General features: G+C 36.8%; 1 protein-coding gene and 1 pseudogene across 1 annotated transcript in view; one reads left to right on the top strand and one right to left on the bottom strand.

Annotated features, from left to right (window-relative positions):
* Positions 1–13,456, bottom strand: part of LOC100022198 (stress-70 protein, mitochondrial-like) — an 86,794-nt pseudogene extending 73,338 nt beyond the window's left edge.
* ATP8B1 (ATPase phospholipid transporting 8B1) overlaps positions 1–21,434 on the top strand; it is a 135,545-nt gene that overhangs the window by 13,574 nt on the left and 100,537 nt on the right. The gene's annotated exons all lie outside the window — the stretch shown is intronic.

The following is a 21,434-nucleotide window of genomic DNA, read 5'->3' as shown; positions in this document are numbered from 1 at the left end:
AGATAAGGAAGAACAATACCCAACCCAAAATACTGGCATCCATGGTTTACAAAATAGAGGAAGTGTTCCTCTTGCAAAGTTGTGTGTAAACTAAATCATTTTAAATGCATTAAAGAAGCTTGCATGTGCCAGTTCAATCCACTATATCTAAAATGGAATTCAAACTCAAAACTCAATGGAGGGTAATGCATTAAAAGAGTTTAGGAATATCAGATTGAAATTGTACTCAGAATCAAATTGATTTCCAGCTAAGAATCTGAATTTGGGGCAATAGACAATGGGATTTTTGAGCAGGAGAATGACCTGATGAAAAGAATTTTTAGGAAGTCTTAAGCAATTGAGCTGGCTTCTCCATGGTTTCAGATTGGACTCAAACTCTCTGAAGTGAAAACTCTGTTTCAACAAATGTATTAATCCATGGAACTGCCTTTAAAGATCACATTTGAATTTTGGACCCATTTTAATGATACTTTAATCAAGACTAAATGACCAACGATATAATTCTTCACAGTAGCTCACTTGCATCTTATTCAGTCCTTAAAAGTCAGTTTATCTTGGCTGGATATGAGGAGGGTAGAAAAATAAGTGATTGCTTCCTCCTGTTGCTAAGAAAGGACCTACATAAGCAAATTGAGCAGACCTTGAAGCATAGGGTGAGTCCACATGGTATTGGCTCTTCAGCTTTCAGAAACTGAAAACACTCTGAGCTTTCCCTCTCTTCCCAACACATGCATACAGAGTGCCTGGACCAATAAACATACATAAGCCCGCGGAAAGGGGACCACTGTTCAATCTGAGGGTCTATAAAAGAGATCTTAGCATTCATTCAATTTCGATTTCAATTTCCTTTTCTGGTAAATACCCTGAAGCTAGCTTGTTGTTAAGTACCACTCCTGATCTGTGTGCTGCTTTCCTTGAAGGAAAGGGTTCCCTTTTATTGGGTGGCTTGAAACTCAACCACCTGGATTTGAATTGAGCTTGAACTGAGTTCTGTGGCTGAAGTCTGGCTGCTGGGCATTTTCTTTCCCGTTTCACTTAGCAGGCATACAAGGTGATAGAGCTTTTCACGGAGTTCTTAACCTAGGTTCTGTGAACTTGGGTTTTGCTTTTGCTTTTGAGATCTGGTTTCACTGTTTTACCCACCCTCTACTAATTGATGTAGAAGCTTTAACTTGCTCTGTTTCCAACTGGACCAGCCCTTAGGCAGGCTGGTGGCCTAGAACCAGTAAAGTGATGTGAAAATGGGTTTCTTTTTCCATGCTGGGTTATCTCCCTGCTTGCCAGCCGTGCTTGCTGTGGAGGTGTCCTCTCAGTCTAGCATATTTGATCAGAAACGGATGTCAAAATTTAACATCCTTCAAAGACTTTCTTAGGGTTAGGCAGCATACTCTTGTAAAAACTGTCCTTAAAACGTGAAAGAGCCACCACACGAGAGAACTCAAACTGAACCTTCAACTGCCTAGCAGACAGATATTCCAATCTGCTTGGGTCCCTTTGTTTTGGTGGTAGGGCAGAATGGAGAGGTGATTTTGAAGGGCGGCAGAGAGGAGGATGGGAAAGCATATGGCCCCCATCCTTTCCTTCGAAGTTGCACCTTTTTCTTTCCAGGGGAACTGTGGAGAGACCAAAGGTATTCCAATGTAGGCTACTATGTCCATTTAAAGTAATGTTATGTTATGCAATTCATTTGACTAATATGAAGGGGAATAAAGTTATGCGATTATGAGATTAGTAAATGCTTAAGGACTAGGCAAGTGGATATCTATGACTACAAGTGTAGCAATCTTCTTGTTCAGTCCTGTTCTTCTACAATACTCAAGAAACATACAAAAGTTCAGATAACAAATGTAATCCTGTCTCAGCAAGCAACCTCTGACAGGTTTTGTGTTTTTTGGCAGCCTTGAATTGGAAGCTGCCTGCTTGGTTCAGCGTAAAGGCCAAATCATGACAAAAATAGGTTAAATTGTAAAGCCATTGATATATGTAAACACACAACAGGATGTTTCTTACAGCTGCTCATTAGAGCACTGGGGTTGTGATTCAGCACTAATCAATCTTTGAAAGTTTTCTGAAAGTGCTAATTATATTTTTAAGAATAATTGCAGGCTTATGAATTTTTGTCTTAAAAGAGAAAATTTATTCCCCTTATTTACTGACATTTGAAAACATTTTAATCCCTTAAAATGTTAACTCATGTGTAATCATAATAATTAGTCTTATTTATATAATTTCTTATCATTTATAAAATTATTTTCCCCCCACAAAACCCTTGAGATATAGATGGTGCAAATATTCCTATCTCTATTTTACAGACAAAGAAACTGAGTCTTAGGGAAGTTAAGTGATTTGTCTATTGTCAAATGATTAGTAAATGATATATAGCTCTGGGAAGCATTTCTTTCTTTGAGTGGACCTTCTTATGGTTTGAGAAGCTTCATTTTTATTCCATTTTATTGGTCCAGGATGGAGAAGAATCTCATTTAACAAATTTTACCAGTGAGGAAACTGAGGCAAAAATGACTAGTGACTTGTCCAGAGTCACACAGCTATTATGTATCTGAGGCTACATTTAAACTCAGATCTTCATAACTCAGGCTTGACTTCCACTGTGCCACCTCTCTGGCCAAAGAACAACAACAAAGAAAGCTCTAGTATACATCTATCACTTTATTTGAGTGGACCTTCCTATGGTTTGAGATACTTCATTTTTTTCCTTCTTATTGGTCTAGAAGAGGGAGGAATCTCAGTTTTCCTGCTGATCATTCCTAGTAACTTCTTTGTTCTACAATAAATTTCAGAGATTGAGTAACTGACCAGATTTGATATACTTCTGAAGGGTATCAAAATATACTTGGAATTGATTTAGTGGGCCATCTTGAAACAAAATGAATATAATTTATTGGTCCGAATTAAACATGTTCTAAAGCTTATAAGATCTTAGCTGAACCAGAGAACTAAATATTTTTAATACAATTCTTCCATTAAGATGGCATATAGTCAAGTCTTAAAGAGCAAAGGTGTTCTGTAATTGTCTAGAGTATTGGTACCATATATATGTACTCCGCACAAGTACTTCATAAGATGTTATCTTTTTCCTTTAAATTTAATTGCTGAATTCAGAATATGGCAGAATCTCCAGTTTATTCTGTTGGAAATGTAATGTGCCAGTTTGGCATTTATTTTTACCCCCAAAGAGTTAAGAAGGTGTAATTTAAAAAAAAAAAAACAGGATAAGAACTTCATTCAGACACTTCCTTTTATAGTTGTTCAGATAAAGTGTTAGCAGAATGTTACACCCTTTTGTACATTTATGGGAAAAAAATCATAAACCATGTCCAAAGCTGTTAAGGGAAATGTGTAATCTACAGCTTCTTTAAAAGAAAAAATTTTATTAGATCTTTCTGGTAACTAAAGACAAACATTGTAAGGAGCTAGCGCAAAGCTTTTCCTTAAACTACTCACAGTCTTAGATAGTGATGCTTGAAGTGCAATGAAATTTTAAAATACTGCCCAACATGATTTAGTTTATACTACGTGATGTGACAAATCATTTCCTAAGTTGTCTTATACTTGGCATTCTTAAGCTGTTTTGAATCATGAACCTCTTTGGCAGTTTGATGAAGTTTATGGGTGCTTAGAATAATGTTTTAATTATAGTTAAATTTCAGGTAGAGATTAGTGAAAATAAAAATGTAATATTTTTCCTCCATCCAGATCTCCCAAAGACTATTCATGGAACTCAGGTTAAAAATTCATACTTTAGATCTTGATGATATCATGACTATTAATTGTGAGGAATATGAAAATTAGAAAAGTTAACTTAAAATTTCAAAACATAGGCAACAAAAACATTTTTTAAAAAATCCTTAACTTCTGTTTTAGAATCAATACTATGGTTTGGTTTCAAAGTAGAACAGTAGTAAGGGCTAAGCCATGGGGGTTAAGTGACTGGCCCAGGTCTTATAGCTAAGCAGTATCTGAGGTTGGATTTGAACCCAAGACCTCCCATCTCTAGGCCTGCCTCTCTATCTACTGAACTACCTAGCTGCCCCCACAAAAAAAAAGAAATTTTTACTCCCTTTCCCCTCCTTGATTTACCAAGTATATCTTTTTTCCTGCAATATTCTTCAGTTAACTGAAATTTTCTCTTCCCCCCTTTTTTTCTAATGATAGTCTTCAGTTTTTTAGAATTATAATTTTTAAGAATTGCATTGATATCTTTTCTTCTTGACATTATCTTCATTTCTTTATCAATTTTCCCCTTTCCTAATGAGATGATCATTTTCTTTAACAAAAAATAAGAAAATGATAGAGGAAATACTGTTCAACCAACTAAATTAGACATTAATCAAGTCTGATTGAATGTACAATATTCCTTAATCATGGCCCCTTTCCAGTGCAACAAAGAAAGAGATGTCCATTTTCTCAAGTCCTTAATTCAAGCATGGACAGTGTTTAGCTTTGCTGTTTTTCCAATTTGTGTTGTTTTAATCATGGTGGGTAGCTAGGTGGTACAGTGGATAGAGCACCAGGTCTGGAATCAGGAAGATCTGAGTTCAAATCAGGATTTCAGACACTTACTAGCTCTATGACCCTGTGCAAGTCACTTAACTCCTATTTGTCTCAGTTTCTTATCTGTAAAATGGGGACACACTGTAGAAAGAAATGGCAAACTACTCTACTCCCATATCTTTGCAAGAAAATCCTATGAATAAAATCCATGAGGTCACAAAGAGCTCAACAAAACTCAATCATTGTGTATATTATTTTTTTGTTCTACTTACTTCACCTTGCATCCATTCTTCTAAATCTAACCTTTCTTCTCTATATTCTTCATAATCATTTCTTACAGGGAAGTAATATTTCATTATAGTCAAGTATTAAAATTTATTTGGCTATTTCCTATCGATAACAATGTGTCTACTTGGTTTTCAGTTCTTTGTCCTTACAAAAAGTGCTGTCTTGAGAATTTTGGTATATTTATGACCTTCCTGTCTTTGACCTCCTTGATGTGGATACATGCATGCATGCACGTGTGTGTGTGTGTGTGTGTGTGTGTGTGTGTGTGTGTGTGTGTGAGTATCTAGTAAGGGGGTTTCTGGCTCAAAAAAATAGGTATTTTAATCAGGTTTCTGGCTTAATTCCAAATTGATGTCTGCAATGGTTAGACTACTTTCTCACCCCACCAACAGTGTATCACTATACTTTTCTTGCTACAGATCCTCCAGAATTGATTATTTCAATGTGTTATCCTTGTCAATTTGGTGGTTGTAATATGGAACCTCAGGGTTGTTTTGATTTGAATTTCTCTTATTAATAGTTTGGAGCAGTTTATCATGTGACTCTTAATAACTTACAGTTCTCTTAAGAACTGTTTGTTCATATCCTTTGACCTCATAGCCATTGGGGAATGGCTAGTCTTATCGTTCTAATATAATATTTATTCATGTTGGTGGTGGTTTCAAGGCAAATAGTTCTTTTCATCTCTGGCGTTAGACTCATATTTTGTTACAGGCACCAACATTTGTAAAGCAAAACCAAAAAACCAGAAATCACAAGGGACTGAATGTCTATAGTATGGGGAAATCTAGAAGTTGGGATTGCTCTTCCCCTAACCATTCCAAACAAGGAGGAAGTGCAGCACTCATAAGGAAACTGATTCTTTATCAACACCTGGTGACTGAAGGTGTGACAGGGTTTTTAATAGTGATAATAGCACATGTTGATATAACAATTCAAAGTTTTGCAAAGGGATTACCTTTGTTATCTTGTTTGAGCCACAGTGCAGTAGGTGTTTTGCTATTACTATCTGGATTTTACAGACATGAAAATGAGGCTCAGAGGTTAACTGCCTTTCCCAGAGCCACATAGGTGATACATGTCAGGGGTGGTATTCAAATTTAGTTCTTCCTGAACTCTAGTCCAACACTTATACCATATAATAAATTCCTTATGGCACCTGAACATCGGTGAAATACATGACGCTAAAAGACATCAACTAAAATGTTGGAATTTTTTCTCTTCCCTTCAGCCAGCCTCTTTCCATCAGAGCTTTATATGTACTTAAATTGTCTCAATAATTTAATTTCACTAATATTTTGATGAATTGAAGCATTTGCCACTTTCATTTTTGAGGTATCAAACAATCCTAGATAGCCTAATTATACTTGTTTTGGCCCCATTGCAGAACTATTTCAGTGGAAAGATTCACATTCAGAGGGAAATATAAGTGCCTTGCCTATAATTATTTCCCACATACAAAATATACTTCTTACTTTTTTATGTACACTTACAGGTGAGGACCAGATGTATTTGTTCTGCAGGCTATTAGAGAACAGTTTGTTTAAAGGTAAGATTCTAGTGATAGGGTATGTACAAAACTATATTTGGTGTTACTTAGCTATGATGGTGTCTGATTTCATTATTGCCCCAAGATTTGGCTTTCATCATGGGAAAATGTTAAACCAGAATTCTGAAAACACTGAAATCTTGAGAAATGTCTTAAAATTGTAAAATTAGGATTGAATTCATGATTTCTTAGCTATCCACCTGTCATAAATCTTGTGATCTTACAACAATGCAAATATTTTTCTAAGGCAAGATTGCTGTTTAAGATAGAGGAACCATGGAAGTTTACTTTAGAGAATGCATATATTCTTCATGGTAAATTTAACCAAATGAATGAAAAGGCATCTATTAAATACTTACTATGTGCAAGGCTCTGTATTAAGCACTCAGAATACAAGTAAGTCATTTCTTCCTTCCAAAACCTTAAATTCTAGTAGGGGAGGGAAACACATATTGGGGAGAAAAAAAATTGGAAAGAGAAGAAAAGGGGGGACAGTTTTGATATATGGAGGCATGGCTTGGAAATGGATAGAAAATGGTATGATGGGACCAGCTAAGATAAGGGGAAACCTTCTTAATTAGACCTAGGTCCCAGGGTTTTAATTGAGCTCTAGTCACATCAGAAGGTTAAATGGCCAAAGTGATGGCTTTGTTTTTTAGTCTTTCACCATTTCACCATGATAACTTTACAAAGAATTAACTTTAAAAAATCTTAATTTGCTGTGCTTCTTAGGGGTATCAATAGAATTCAAATGAGCTCCTTGAGGGAAGGGACTATTTTGTTTTTTTTATCCCCTGCACCTAAAACCACCCCTAGCATGTAGTAGGCACTTAATAAGTGTTTGGTGGTTGATTAGTATTCAAGTTGAGTTTGTTTTGTGGGGCATTCTACTGTCTTGAAACAAAATTGCAGCAAGTATATTTTCAGGTAGACATATCTATATCTTGGGAAAATTGATACATGAGTAGTATTTAGTTGTAGAAATAAATGGGAGAGACAGCTAGGTATGACAGTGGCTAGAGTTCCAGGTTTGGAGATGGTAGGACCTTAATTCAAATGTGATCTCAGATACTTCCTAGCCATGTGACCCTAGGCAAGTCACTTAACCCCAGTTGCCTGGCTCTTGCTATTCTTTTGCCTTAGAATCGATACTAAGAAGATAAGAGGCCCCTTCACCCCAGGGGAAAAACAAACAACAAAAAAAATGGGCATAAATTTTGGCTTAGGTTACCTTTTAAAAAACACCATAAATGGGCTAAGCCCATTGTGTAAACTGACTTGCTTAACTGCTCTTTTGATGTGTGACCTCATTACAAAGCACAGAGTATGACCTCGAGATAGCAATAATAATAGCTAGCATTTAATAGCATTTTAAGATTTGCAGAGTGCTTTACATATGTTGTCTTTAGATATCACCAGAACCCAATAAAAATAGGTGCTATTATTGTTCTTATTTTATAGTTGAAGAAACTAAACTTGTAAGAAGTTAAATTTTCCTGAGATCATGAAGGAAGGCAGTAGGTGTTGGAAGTGGGATTTGAACTCAAGTCTTCCTTTAAGTCTAACACTGTTATTTAGTGGCTTCTGGGATTACAGAATCATCTGTAAAATGTTTGATAAACAGTTACCATTATATTGCTTCCATGAAAACCTCTATGAGCATGACTGACATTTTATATAGAGTTTTATATAATTGTTTAAAAAACACTTTACACTCATTAATTTTGTTTCTAATAATAATATTCCCCCATCCCTACATTGTGTTATTTTCTTTATTTTGAATTATATTTGATTCAGTGAAATTCAAACATAGCTAAATAATCTCCTTGGAATTTATTTTAGTGGTGTTTGACTTTTTAATAGTTGTTGTATATCAGCACTATAGAAGAGTGGAAAATAAATTGAGACACAGCTCCTGCCTATTGGGTTCATATTTGAAGAAAAGTTAATTTGGGGGAAATGCTGCAAAACTCTTAAGGGAAAGAGAAGGTCAGTGTGATGCATGGCCAAAGGGCAAGAAAGAATCTTAAGAGGTTATTTGGCGTGTTCATCTGCCATTGGACAGGATTGCATTGTATTTGAGAATCTTTAAAGAAGAGCAGCTCTGGGGTACAGTGGATAGGGCACCAGACCTGGAGTCAGGAAGAAATCTTCCCGAGCTCAAATCTGGCCTCACACTTCCTAGCTTAGTGGTCCTGGGCAACTCACAGTTTGCTTCATTTTCCTCATCTGTAAAATGAACTGGAGAAGGAAATGGCAAATCATTCAGCAACTTTGCCAAGAAAACCCCACAAAGAGTCAGACACAACTAAAATGACTCAACAACAAAAAGAAATTTTCAAAGATCTCCAGAGAAAGAGATTCCATAAGTTGGGTCTTTATTAGAACCCTTGTAGCTTTAGGATTCTATGATCCTAACCCCACAGATAAATGTTTCCCAGTGGATGAGAGCACTCTCCATGATTTAGGCTCATTTTCTCTTTTGTAGTCATGGAAAAGATTTGACCACTCTCTCTGAGTCTTCCATATGCTTGAAAGACCTTGTCAATTATTTATTGTCATTTGCTAGTAGGCATCATTAGTTGGTTTAAGACAGTTCACCAGAGGTTATGGAAAAGTGAGTCTTGAAGCTTGGTTGGAGTGACAGGAAAGAAGTAGCTCATGAAATGACCGGTTCATATGCTTCAATCTGATCCCTGGTCTGTGGAAGGCAGTGGACCATGTTTTTTGTCCTTCCTTACTTTTTTCAACATATGCAATAAATGCAATTTAACTGTTTGGAGTTGGTAATGTAATAGAAAGAACCTTTCACTCTATTAGGAAATCTTTCCCTGACATTTTTGTGACTTCAGGCAAACCTCATAAACACTCTGCCTCAGTTTCTTTCTTGCAAAATAGATATAATTATAGATGCTCTTCCTTTTCACAGATGGGAGGATAATTGAGATGATAAAGTTGAAGCACTTTTGATTGCCTTAAAGTAAGGGCAATTCATAAATTAAAAGTCTTGTTAATTTTTATCATTGGTAATAAAATTGATGGCAAGCATGACAGACAATAATTGTAATGAAGTTTGAAACAGCAATTGTATATAACTCAGTTAAGTCTAGGTGTTTCTGTTTTCTTAAGCCTGAATTATCAGCTGTAAATTGAGTTGAATTGTAAATTATGCTAATGTTTTGTTGACAAATAAGTCCTTTTCATTTGCTATTGATAGCATTTTGGAAGAAAAATGCTATTGTAGTAACTATTATTAAATAACCAGTCATTACTGGGTCTTGGGCTTCTTTTGAATGGTACTGAATTCATATTAAATCCTCCTATCAAAAAGCAGCGTTTCCTTTATATTTTGATCGGAATGATAGATGTTTGCCAAAGAAGGCCATCCTATCTGAATAGATATTTTTAGATGTATATCTAGTTATTATTTGGCTGACTATAAGTAGAATATCCTGTTACAGGTAGAAGAACTGATTAATATATCTTTAATGAAGGGTAACATTCCATTAGGCTGTTTGGCCAGGATCGCTGACAATATGGCATGAGAATTGGAACAATCTTTATTTTCATTACTGTTTCAATTCTGGTGCCTTCCTTGTTAGAATTAAGTAGCTGTTGGGGACTGTAGAAAACATGAAAGGAACTTGTGCCACCCATTGGAAAGCCCACTGGGTTGTACAAAATACTGCTACCTCAAGATTCTACACTTTGATCATCACAAACAAAAATGATAGGCCTGCTAATAAGTTGTAGTGAAGCTGAACCTGCAATTGAGTTGAATTAAGGTGACCAAATACATTATTTGTTTTATTTTCTTAATGCTCACAACTCATTGAGAATATCTCAATCTAGGGTATTATCAGAGTTTACTTTATTGGGTATAACTCGTTTTAATCTTTTAAAATGTGAGTTTTCTTCCAAATGAAAGCTATATAAAATGATGGGATTTTTAAAAAATTTATTTAATATAGAATATTTTTCTATGGTTATATGATTCATGTTCTTCCCTTCCCCTCCTCCCTCCGACAATCAATGAGCAATTGAACTGGTTTTACATTGATCAAGACATAATTCCATATTATTAATATTTGCACTAGAGTGATCATTTAGAGTCTACTTCCCCAATCAGATCCCCATCAAACCAGGTGATCAAGCAGTTGTTTTTCTTCTGTGTTTCTATTCCCACAGTTCTTTCTCTGGATGTGGATAGTGTTCTTTCGTGTAAGCCTATGGGTTGTTGTTTTTTAAAACCCTTACCTTCTACCTTAGAAGCAACACTGTGTATGGGTTCCAAGGCAGAGGAGAGGTAAGGGCTAGGTAATGGGGGTTAAGTGACTTGCCCAGCTTCACACAACTAGGAAATGTCTGTGGTCATATTTGAACCCAGGACCTCCTGTTTCTAGGTCTGACTCTCAATCCACTGAGCTACCCAACTGCCCCCCAAATTATGTATTTTTGAATCTCACTTGATGAAATTTCCAGATAATGGGTTATAAAAATAATTAACAATTGTATATAGAACTTTAAGTTTTAAAAAACTCTTGACATGTGCCTCATAACCTCAAGAGGATGTCACCATTTTGGAAATTATGAAATCAAGATTCAGAATTCTTTTGTACTCATGGTCATAAAATCATTAAATATCAGAGGACGGTTTTGAGTTAAGATCTTCCTAGTACCAACTCTAGATTTAGAGTCAGAAGGCATGGGGTTTAAGTACTATGTCTGAAAACTCTTAGCTTTTTGCCCTTGGACAAATGAATTTTTCTGCATATCATTAGTAAAATGGTAACATTGCTTGCATGACTTAGATCACAGGAATGAAGTGAAACAGTGCATGAAAAGCATTTTATAAAGCACCAAGCACCTTTTTAAATACAAGCAATTGATCTTGAAAAAACATTCAAATTTTATTTTGATTTTTTTAAAGAATTAAAAAGTATTTTAGAACTTTTTTTTGTTAAACCCTTACCTTCTATCTTAGAATCAATACTGTGTGTATTGGTTCTAAGGCAGAAAAGTGAGAAGAGCTAGGCAATGGGGGTTAAATGACTTGCCCAGGGTCACACAGCTGGAAGTGTCTGAGGTCAGATTTGAACTTAGGACTTCCCCCCTCTGGGCCTGACTCTCAAGCCACTGAGCCACCAGCTGCCCCCAGAACTTTCTATTTAAAGGAAATTTGCACTAAATCTTTTGTAAGACAAATACTCTTATAATATGAATAATTGACCCCCTTAAGTTATGTATTTTAGATTCACAGATTTTATGTGACATATTTTCTGGTAGTCTTTAGTCAGAAACATGCTCTGCATGTTTGTTTCAAAATATATTTACTATAAAGGATGATTTTCATTGCAGTTTTTGGACAACTTTATTTCACATCTTCCCTAGAAGTAGTTCCCCTTGGCTATTTTGTTATAGGATCCTGAAAAATAAATTAGAACCAAAAATAAATTTTTTGAGATCCATTACCATCTGTTTGGGTCTATGTGTCTCAAAACAAGTTTTTTGAAACTCTTGCCTAATTTTGTAATTCAAGTGAACATATTTCATTTGTTCTCTCATCATATTGTAAGGGATGGTGCAGTAAAGGTGGGACAGCAAAGAGTCCAAGACTCTACTGTGTTCAAGGCACTATACTTGGGGTGTTCGTCAATCTCTGATCTCTGGTCAAATCTTAGAGGCTTGAAGAAAGGAAAATTGGGCACCTTTTTGTCCCTTTTGGGTCCCATTAGCTACTAACTAGATTCCCCTTAAGAGATTTGAAGCTGGCTCTTAGCTATCAAACAGAGATGGATTGATATGGTAACAAGTTTTATTCCTTCAATTAGCCACCTTATTTTAATAAAACATATTAATAAGTATATATAATATACATAGCTCATAAATTTAGTTTAAATTAAGTCACTCACAGGGAGTAAAGACATTCATAATTTGTCTTTAGGTTCTTGAAATCTGTGAGTGATTTTGCAAGGGCAGTCTCCATTTTTGATTCATTGTAATAGCCATTTATGGAATGTCAGTTCTCCAGTCACCTAATCAGTGGGATGTTTAGAAATACTGTCAGTTCTTCAATGGCAAACAGAGAAAGTGGGAGTAGATCTTAACTTTCCTTTTAATTGTTGATCTGAAAATGAAAGTAAAGAATAATATTATATAATAGAATTACTGAATCTCAGCTTTAAAGGACCACAGAAGCCATCTAGTCCAATCTATACCTGATCAAAAGTCTCTTCTATAGCATCCTTCAGAGGTGGTCCTCTTGCCTTTGCTCCAAAATAACGGGTGAAAGAGACCCTCTTGTTCTTTGGGCAGTTGTTTCCCCTTATGAAAACAAACTAACAAACAACAAAAAACCCTTATCTTATATGTTAGAATGGATGCTAAGTATCAGTTCCAAGGCAGGAGTTGTAAGGGCCAGGTGATTGGGGTTAAGAGATCTGCTAAGGGTCAAGAAAGCTAGGAAGTGTTTGAGGTTGTCTTTGAATCCAGGAACTCCTGTTTCCAGGCCTGGTGCTCTATCCACTGAGCAACCTGGCTGCCCCTCTTTCCACTTTTTTTTGGATAGTTCTAATTGTCAGGAAACTTGAACTTATTATTTAGTTGCATTCTGCTTCTTTGTAACTTCTAGTTAATGCTCCTCGTTTCTCCCTACTTTTTCAAGTATAAAGAAGAGATTTGATTGTTCTTCCATATGGCAGCCCTTCAAATACTTCAAATATCTTACCCCACCCCATTCTTCTCTTCTCCCAAGGTCAATAGCCCTTCTCCCATCAGCTGATTGTGGGGTAGCACTGGAGCCCCTTTTTTCATCATGGTCACTCTTTATGAATGCACTTCAGCACTTACCTAAAAAGTGAACTTAAATCAACCACTAATGACAATTATGATTTTGCTCTCTCCCTCATCCTGAATGCTGAACCTTTCTCACTTCAATCTGAGATAATTGCCTTTTCTGATTGCTTTATTATACCTTTGACTCATAATGACCTGAAAGTACATTAAAACCTTCAGATCTTTTTTCACAGGAACTACTGCAGTCTGGTCATGCTCCCCATCTTGTTCTTGTGAGATAACTTCTTGTTTATCCCTATTAACTTTGATCATGTTTGAATGAAACCAACATTCGGTCTTATTAAAGTCTTGTTGGGTCTATACTGTGTCATCTGGTGTTGTTAACACTAACTCCCACATGTGTAGGAAAAGCATGTGTTCTTTATCTTTATCTAAGTCCAATGACTTAAAAGTTTTAAATGGCACAAGGACAATAATATATCCCTGAAATACTTCACTAGATATCTCCCTTAAAGTTGCTACTGAGATGTTAATGACTTTGGGTCTAGTCCTTTAACCCGTTACAAATCTATCTACCCATCCATCAATAGCAAAGAACTAGGTTATATGCCCAGCTATGCATGGTTTTCTCCAGTTTCTGTCAGGAACTTAGCGATGGAGTGGTCACTTGTCCAGTCATTATTACTTTAGAAACCATTTTCTCATTGTTGCCCTTCTAGCTGGAAGAGTGTCAAAATGACATCACTGCTGCTGTTTTTTGACTTATGCATATACTGGATGTAAATGAAGCAGACTTGCACAGAATTGTCAACCTCACTCTCTTCCAGTTATCGGAGTCCAGTGGCAAGAGAAAGTCAAGATGATTTGGTGATGACTTGGGGATGCAGTGGTTGACCTTGGTGTCGTAGATGTCTGACCCAAGCTCTTAGTACCCCACAGAGCCTGCCTCTGCCCCCTTCATGGCCTTAGGAACAAGTTGTTCTTATCTGGTATACCACTGGGAGAAGCCTTCACATGCCTGTGGTTGACATCCCCCTAACTTACTTGGTTTAGCCCATCTGCCAAGATGGTTTACTAGAGTGTGACTAATGTGCATGTTACAGCTTCTTGGAATCTCAGATGACAGCTGGGATACCAAAGGAGGAAAGAATACCTGAAAAAGGCTTGGGAAACCCTCACCCCAGAAGTACTAATCTCCCCTATACACTTGTAAAATAATGAAGTCTTTGGGAAATTTCTTAAGTACAAGGACTGGAAAATTTCAAAGTAGCTCATTAAATAGTTTTCTTGGAGGCTGCCAATAGAAGAAATTTAGGGACTTCAAACCACTAATAAGTAGTAATTTCTGAGCACATAAACTTGCTGAGTTAGGGAATGTAGATACAAATCAATCTATGTCCCCAAAGGCAATAGTTGCTTCTTTTGAAAAACATCCTGGGGGCAGCTGAGTAGTTCAGTGAATTGAGAGTCAGGCCCAGAGGGGGGAAGTCCTAGGTTCAAATCTGGGCTCAGACACTTCCCAGCTGTGTGACCCTGGGCAAGTCACTTAACCCCTATTGCATAGCCCTTACCACTCTTCTGCCTTGGAGCCAATACACAATATTGATTCCAAGAAGGTAAGGGTTTAAAAACAAACAAAAAACATCCTTAACATTTTCTGACTGACCTTCAACTCATTGCCCTATCTCTGCCCTATCTGGAGAAGAAGAATCCTTTCCCACTAGATTTCATGACTCCTAGCTGCACCTATCCAGTTTTCCTTGGTATGTAGACTTCCAATGATTTTGGGAGATGCTTGAGGTTAAACAGTTAATTCTTATCTTTGTTCTCCATCCAAGTGGAGGTAGTGCTTCTTTGCCCTCTGTTACTATTCACTCCTACTCAATCTCTCCCAAAGCTTCTTATTCCCAACTTGACACCACAAGGAGCTTCCAACTGACTCCCTTGCCTGGCCCTCCTGATTATAATCAGCATGGAAATTAAGTGTCTTTCTGAGTCCTTCCAGTTTTGCCTTTTGGACGTGTGGGGAAATGGGATGAAGACCTTTGTTTACTCAAAGTCTAGGGGGAAATGGTTTTAGTTAGTCTAGAGTGAGAGAAGACTGGGGAAAGATTTTATGACAGCTCTTCAGTATATGAGGATGCACAGATTACAGTCTGAACTTCCTGGGGGGTAGACAAGAGGAAGAAGGCTGCAATAGTAGATTAGGTTAGGTAGAAAGATCACCTAACAGTAAGGCTTATTAAAAGTCAAGGGTATATTCCCAAGGAATCCTGCTATAGAAGCAACACCTTAACATTTCTTAAAGCCCCTTCTCTGACCAATCGACCACATTTTTTTAAACCATTCACAGGATTCTTTGCTGACTGCAAGTCCATCTGTAATTCTCATAGGCACCTAGATTCAGTAGAACTGGAACAAAGAGCCAGCCCAACCTGTCTTCCCTTTGCTATATATCTGATCACTAAAGGGTAGCATGAGGGGGAGGCATGTGGGAGGGACTGGTCAGGCATTTTCATTCTAGCCACTTAGCTACCATATATATATGTGTATATATACATACACTTTTTCTTTATATTTCTGGTATTAAAGCATCTAAATCTTTGAGAGTGGGTGGATAAAAAGAAATAACTACCACTTTATATCTTGCAGAATACTTTGTCTATATTGTTGCATTTGTTAACAGCATCCCTGTGAACTACATGCTCTCCTTTTCCTGACGTTACCGTTTAGAAAACTGAGGCTGAGAGAAGTCAGGCACTTGCCTAGTATCACACAATTCATAAGTGTCTGAGGGAGAGTTCAAATTCCTTCTCATTCCAATTTCAGCATTTTATCCACTCTGCTCTCCTATTCAACAACTCTTAGCCTTGGCAAGGAAGATCTCAGAGATGCCCTAATCTAAATCTTTTATTTTACAGAAAAGGAAATGAACGTCCATAGTAGTGCTTTGTTTTAAGAACATGGGGTTAGTTAGTGGTAATGCTAGGGCTAAACTCATACTTTTCCACTCAACCTGCTTCTAGTTATAGCCTTCAGAGCAGTGGCATTTAATCTGGTAATTTACTTGCTCTGAGAATAGGCCAACTGTATAACCAATTCATATAGAAATCATATGCAAATGATTCATTAACATTCATGTCTAGTCTTCCCATCTCCCTCAAGAATAGCTTCAGAGCAATCTGCTTGTCTGTGAACTTGAAGATTGGATGGGTCTCTCTCATCTTTCCTAATAAGAATATTGAGAGATTATTGATTTCATAGGAGTGAAAAGTTTTACAATCAGAACATTATTTTTTGTTATATGCTTACTATCATCTTTTAATATCTTTATTGATATTTCTGGAAGGAACAATGTACAATTAGAATTGGAAAGTGGGGCAGTAGCTAGGTGGCTTAATGGATAGAGAGTCAGACCCACATGCTGGAGGTCCTGGGTTCAAATATGGCACAAGACACTTTCTAGCTATGTGATCCTGGGCAAACCACTTAACCCCAACTTATATAGCATTTACCACTCTTTTTGCCCTGGAATTAATACTTGGTATTTATTCTAAGACAGAAAGTAAGAGTTCTTTTTAAAAAAGAGCCATGCAGAAAGAATTGTGTGAATTATGCCTATTTCTTTTAAATTTTTTACTATTATTCTGGTATTTCTATATGCTACTATAGCATATCAATAACTCATTTATATTGCATTTTGTGATTTAGAGAATACTTTCCACAATGTAGAAGGACTTATATAGGTTTCATAATTGATAAGTGACTAATTCAGAGTCAGGTGTAATCGTGGATAGATGGCTGGAACTCAGGAAAACCTGAATTTGAATCCTGCCTCAGTCACCTACCAGTTGGATGATCCTAGTTCAGTCAGGTCACCTCTATCAGTCTCAGCTTCCTTATCTGTAAGATGGAGATAATGGTAGCATCCATCTCTTTCCAGGGCTGTGGCCAGTATCAGCTGACGTGTTTGTAAAGAGCTCTGCAAACCTTAAATCATCACATAATACAATCCCAAGCCTAGCTCATCATACCACTGCTGCTATACAACCTACGATTTTATTCACTAGCAGAAAGTAACAACTTTTGGGAGAATACAGCAAAAGTCCTAGAGCAGAAGAGGATTTGTTTCTTCTTTCCTATTTAGTCCAGAATGAGACTCTCAAGTATTATGAGTTTTGTTGTTTTGTTGTGCCCAACTGTCCCAGACTCCATTTGAGGTTTTCTTGGCAGATACTGGAGTGATTAGCCATTTCTCTCTCCAGCTCATTTCACAGATAAGGAAACTGAGACAAACAGGGTTAAGTGATGTGCCCACAGTCATACAGCTAGTGTCTTGCACTTAAGAAGAAGAGTCATCTTTTTTTTAAGTTTTGGAAATTTATATTTAATTAATTAATATTTTTCCATGGTTACAGGATTTGTGTAATTTCCCTCCCTTCCCCCAACTCCCCAACCATTCATCCTCCCCCCTACCATAGCCAACACACAATTCCTCTGGGTTTTACATGTGTCATTGATTAAGACCCATTTCCAATATTATTGATAATTGCACCAGGGTGATCATTTAGAATCTACATCCCCAATCATATCCCCCTCAACCCATGTGATCAAGCAGCTATTTTCCTTTTGGGTTTCTACTCCCACAGTTCTTTGAATATGAAAAGCTTTCTTTCTCATAAGTCCCTCAGAATTAACCTGGAACATTGCATTGCTATTAGTAGAGAAGTCCATTATATTCAATTGTACCACAGTGTATCTTAGTCAGACCTGACACACTATCCCCTGTACCATCTAGCTTTCCTCTTTTAGTACCAATTTTAGTACCAATTTGTGAACATCAGTCATATGTGACATATGAGTCAGAAGCTTCTTCTCTGATTGCACAGGGATAATGGATCTGGATTCAAATCAAGTCATTTCCCCCATGAGTGCCCTTTAGCAAGTCATTTAACCTCTGAGGTACTTCAATTTTCTTTATCTTGAAATTGAGAAGATTGGACCAAATGGCCATGAAGTCTCCTTCCAAATGTAAATCTCTTATCCTAGGAACTGTTCTATGCTATTGATCATCTGGAAATGATTGACTTAGAGTGACAGACTTCTCTTAAGCTGATCTGAGATTATACAGATGTGCAGGAGTAGAATCCTGGTATTCTGAAGTATGTAGGTCACCCTTCCCTATCCAAGTGGAACATCTTCTCTCTGGTGTTGTTTCTAAGGGAGGCAGCCCTTCACTTCATGAAGAGAAAGATGTGTTTCTGGCATTCTGAGTATGTCTGAGTTAAGAGTTTATTTTTCAGTAGAAATAATTATAATTAGTAATTAGGACATAGGATAAAAGCTAGGAAAGGATCTTACAAGTCATCTATCTAGTCCAACCTCTTCGTTTTAAGGTGAAGAATCTGCGACCAAAAGAGGTTAAGTGACTTGATGCAAGAGCATATTAAAAGAGCTGAAATTTGCACCTAGGACCTCTACTCCAAATCTGGGTGGTTTACCCACCCCATTTTGTCACATTTCATTCCATGTTCAGTGTATTGCTAGTATTTTATGGAACATGGAGGTGGCTCAGTGCATAAAGTGCTGGAGCTGGAGTTAGGAAGGCTTGAGTTCAAATCTAGCTTCAGACATTTACTAGCTATGTGACCCTTTGCAAATAATATGCTTAGTTTCCTTATCTCTAAAATGGTGTTAATAATAGCATCTACCTCCCATGGCATGGGAATCAATTGAGATACTATTTGTACAATTCTTTGTAAATCTTAATGTGCTCTTATGAATCCTATTATGAAATGAGGCAATGCACTTGAAGATATTTTGTAAACTGTAGAGTGAAATATAAGTAGCCAGTTTTATCTTAAAGCATAGTGTAGATTATACAGGCTTTTGAAACCTAAGAATCCAACACCATTTTAGTTACAGTTGTACCTTGGGAGTACAACCTCTGCCAGGGAAAGCCTCACATACTCAATCTCAGTACCTTTGTGGATTAACTCTATTCCATATGGTCTAGGAGAATTTTGGGGGAAGGGAGACATTGTTGCAGGTGATAAGAGATAATCAGGAAGCAACCATTAAATTCCTGAATGAACAAATGGTAGGAAACTGTGAAAAGTATAAAGGGGTTATACTGTACAAAACTGCTTTCTTTAAGAGGAGGAAAATGGAAAATTTAGGTTATAGTAACTTCATATTTTCTCCTAACTGTTGTAATATTTGTATGGTTCACAATTTTGAAATATTTAGGCTATAAGAAGTAAATAGAACCATGAAAAGATCAGCTATGCTTAAAATGCTTTAAAAACTACATTGAGCTGTTCCTATATACAAATGCATTTTACTCACTTGTTGATAAACAACTGGTGTCTATTTTGGGCCATCCGGTATGGAGTTTCTCTCTTGGCAAGATAGAAGGAGTATACTGTGACGTAGGTGTCAGGTGTAAATACAGTTTCTGTTTCTGAATTTAACACTTTAATATTTCTGCAAAATTCAAGGTTTATTCTTCATTGTATGGCACTCTCTAGAAAGCACCTTTTTATAGGTTGATATTTAGAAAAACATTATGAAGCCTCTGAGAAGGTACTTCTTTACTCAGCACATCTGAAAACAGCTTGGTAATGGATACACATTACGTTGCTTTGTTCTGAGCAGCTGCTATAGTAAAATATTTAATGTCATTCTCACTACTAAGGTGACATTTTCTTAAGGTCTACACACCAATAGGTCACCATCTAGGCATTCCTCTTTTTATCAGAGATTCAGTAAATGAAAATAAATGTGAGGAACTAGCACTGGCTTCTAGTGACATTTCAAGCATTTCTAGTAGTGCCAGATTATTCATTTAATGCTAATAAAGTGGAATTTTAACATTTAAAAGTGTTGAGTTGAATTTCATCTGTTCCCTATGGTATACATTTCCTAAAAGAGGTTAAAGGTCTCCCAGTGATGTAAAATAATGGACTTCTTTTTTTAAAACCCTTCTGTCCTAATATCAATTCTAAGACAGAAAAACAAAAGGGCTGGGCAAATCAGGGTTAAGTGACTTGCCCAGGGTCACATAGCTAGGAAGTATTTGAGGCTAGATTTGAGCCCAGGTCCCCCTGACTCCAGGCTTAATCCACTGTGCTACCTAGCTATCCTGAGTAATAGGCTTTTTTTTTTTAACCCTTACTTTCTGTCTTGGGAGCAGGAGAACAATCTACACAGAAACGGTAGTATTGTAAAGATGATCAACTATGAAAGACTTAGTAACTGATCAGTACAGATATCTACCACATCTCCAAAAGACTCGTGATATAAAATGCAGTCCACCTCCAGACATAAAACTGATGGACTTATAGTGAACGAGGACTGAAGCAATTTTTCCTTTTTTTTTTTTAACATGGCTAATTTGGAAATATTTGCATGATGTACAAGGGGTACCATTTCTTGCTTTCTCAATGGATGGGGAGGGGCTGGAAATAGAACACAGGCCACTTAAATCAGTGACATGTCTTTGCAAGACAGGGAATAATGTTCCTTTGATGCCCTCTTCCATGCCAACTTCTCCCTTAAAACTTCTTTTAAATTAATACCATTTTAACATGAGGCACATAAAAAAAGTCCTTAGCTATTACTTGAAAGAGAAATGTTAAAAAAAGAGAAAAATTAAGAGTTTTTATTCTAGATCCTGAATCTTCCAAAAAAGAAGGTTGAATAATTTACTTTGCAAAGTTGGAGGGGAGCAAGAACTGTTTATTTTTAATAGTGTGTATTAATTTGGAAGCTTTCTTCCCCAAGAATGTCTGTATAACTATGTTTGGCTTGGAAAAAGAAACACATTGATTCTGGTGGTAAAGGAGACTCTTCCAGGCAAAATCAATCTGAATGAACTGCTATTATGCCTTTGGTCCTCAATCAACTTTCTAATGCCTTTCCCTGGCAGCTTGAGAGCAATGACTCTTTAGTCTTACCCTAAGGTTGTTAGGAAGGAATAGGTAATGCTCATAATCAGTGATAAACTTGGGGCTTTTCATTGATGTTTGTGACAAGATCCTTCTGTATCTCTGGGGTCAGTGAATCGTTTTGCCCATTTCTGGGGGTGACTGTCATAGTGAACCTCTTGTCTCTCAGTCCAGCTTGGTTGGGTTCTTGGCAATAAATATGAAAGAGGTTTTTAAAAAAGAAGGGGGTTAAGGTCTTGGGGTGGTGGTGACGGATCACTTCTTGGAAAAAGTGGTCAAGAAAGTCATCCTTGAGAAAATGGTTTCTGGGGTGAGTCTTGAAGAAGAGGAAATGAGAGGAA

The sequence above is a fragment of the Monodelphis domestica genome, chromosome 3, assembly GCF_027887165.1.
Source record: "Monodelphis domestica isolate mMonDom1 chromosome 3, mMonDom1.pri, whole genome shotgun sequence".
Classification (NCBI taxonomy): Eukaryota; Metazoa; Chordata; class Mammalia; order Didelphimorphia; family Didelphidae; genus Monodelphis; species Monodelphis domestica.
This window is presented reverse-complemented; position numbering and strand designations above follow the sequence as displayed.